The sequence below is a fragment of the Crinia signifera genome, chromosome 2 (assembly GCF_055691185.1).
Source record: "Crinia signifera chromosome 2, ASM5569118v1, whole genome shotgun sequence".
NCBI classification, from domain to species: domain Eukaryota; kingdom Metazoa; phylum Chordata; class Amphibia; order Anura; family Myobatrachidae; genus Crinia; species Crinia signifera.
The window spans coordinates 293,298,935-293,301,440 of NC_139218.1; the positions used below are offsets into that span (position 1 = coordinate 293,298,935).

Below are 2,506 nucleotides of genomic sequence, written 5' to 3' on the forward strand. Positions count from 1 at the left end.
GACGAAACGCGTTGGGTTTCATCTGTAGAAACAAAGTTTGTACTTCTATGACAAGAAGAACCTGTTTTAAAGAAAATTTATGTTTTAATAAACAGTTTTATACGTGAATATATGTATGGTTCTTGTGAAAAATCTGTAAATAAGGAAAGACAGGAATAACCATCACAACAGAGGGCGCCTAACACTATTGTGGTAATATATATATATATAGACTCACTAACTTCGAACCTGTCGCAATATGTGGATTGCTTTCTCAATAAATATGTCAAATGTTTACCTTCTTACTTAAAAGATACAACATCCGTACTACATTTAATGGAAAATTTTGACTGGAAAGACACATACAAATGGGTAACAATAGACGTGCAATCGTTGTATACCTGCATCGAACACAAAAAAGGAGTGGAAGCCAGTAGGAGTTACCTAGAAAAGGATGCCTCAATCACACCGGAGCACAGGGATTTTATTTGCGATGTCATGTTTTTTATTCTACACCATAATTATTTTAAATTTCAGGATCAATTTTATCTACAGCAGTGCGGAACAGCTATGGGGACTATCTTTGCGCCGAGTTTCGCAAATCTTTTTATGGGACACTGGGAAAATCTACATATTTATAATAACCCTAACTTCACAAATGAAATTATTTTATACAAACGTTATATAGATGACATTTTAATCGTATGGGATGGAACAGACTCACGCTTCCAGGAATTCTTCATAAGTTTGGATACTAATGATATGAATTTAAAATTCACATCGAATGTACAGAAAGATTCCATTGAATTTTTGGACCTGATCTTGACACACGAAAATAACAAAGTAGTAACTAAAAACTATGTCAAGAGCGTGGACAAGAACAGCTACTTGCACCACAAGAGTAACCATCTTAAACGATGGAAGGACAATATACCGTTCTCCCAATTCCATAGGATCAAACGAAATTGCAGCAAGCCAGAAGATATGGAAGAACAACTGACCCTCTATGGACAAAGATTTACAGAAAAGGATTATCCACCCAGTTTAATCGAAAAAGCAGCAGAAAAAACACGAAACACAGATCGTGCTTCACTACTCACGTATAAAAAGAAGAAAGAAGATGAGAGAAAAGAGTCAGTGGCATTCATTACCACCTATAACAGACATGAAGACACCATCAAGAAGTCATTAACAAACCATTGGGGAATCCTCCTGATGGATCCAGTATTAAAGGGAATTCTACCACCGAAACCAGACATTATATATAGAAAATCTAAGAATCTAAAGGACATATTGGCACCTAGTATGCTTAAAAGACCCACAGTATCCAACAGACTACCGAAGTGCAAAGGATCATATAAATGCGGCAAATGCATTATATGCAAGTACCTCCACCCTAATAGGAAGAGCTTCACGGACATGGGAAACAATAATGAATTCCAAATAAAAGACTTTACCAACTGCAATTCCACCTCAGTTATTTATTTATTAGAATGTACTTGTGGAAAGAAATATGTCGGCAAGACGAAACGCCCCCTAAAAATAAGGATCCAGGAACATGTGAGAAGCATAAAGAATAAAATGGACAATCACGCAGTCCCTAGACACTTCACTGAAACTCATGCCTCCAACCCTGAAGATCTAACGTTCAAAGCAATCGAACATGTTCAGCTGGGAGACAGAGGTGGTGACCTGGCTAAGAAATTATCCCAAAGGGAGATGTACTGGATCTTCCAGCTCCAGACATTGTATCCAAACGGCCTAAATGAAGGATACGAGATTGCACCATTCCTGTAAAGGTTTCGTAAACTCCCTGCAAACTTTACTGTTCTAACACTAACTGGATCACATATCTTCTTTTTTTTCCCCTCACTTTCACTCTGGTTCCACTACACGAGCAATAAGGTAACAAAGTCCGAGAGGTCAGGAAACATGGAACAAACATTACAGTCATACCACACTGGCAATGCCCAAACCCGTCCGATCTTGGCAGCCAAGCAGTGTATGGGCCCGTACAGTATCAGGACAGGTGACTACCTGAGAAGAACGGGTACTGTAATGCACAGACAACGTATACCTCGTGGCAAGGACTCAATAGAGATACCATGGCTCAACTCCCTCCACTATTCTCTCACAAATGCACGAATGTATTATTATGTCTGTATATACAGAAATCACTGTAATATATATAAATTAAAAATAATAAAAATATTAAAAAACACTGATTATCACTTTATTATTATATCACTCACTTATTTATTTATATATTACTAAATATACTATTAAGTCTTTATAAAAGAATCACTGCTGTCACACTAAAAGATTTTCAATCCCTTTATCACTGTATAAATATTCTGCTGCTATTATCCTTGTATTTTATAGGTATTTTATATATATCTCTTATCCCCCTTTCTTATATATATGTACATATGTATATTTATAATTGTATATACATAGGGATTCTTTTTTATTTGGGTCATTATGAATTCATGAAGGGCAGTGCGCTCTTAAAATAATTTATTATTGA

At 36.2% G+C, this 2,506-nt stretch overlaps 1 pseudogene; it reads left to right on the top strand.

Annotated features, from left to right (window-relative positions):
• The first annotated feature begins 1,921 nt into the window (after window positions 1-1,921).
• On the top strand, window positions 1,922-2,041 carry LOC146061918 (5S ribosomal RNA; annotated as a pseudogene).
• The last annotated feature ends 465 nt before the right edge of the window (window positions 2,042-2,506 follow it).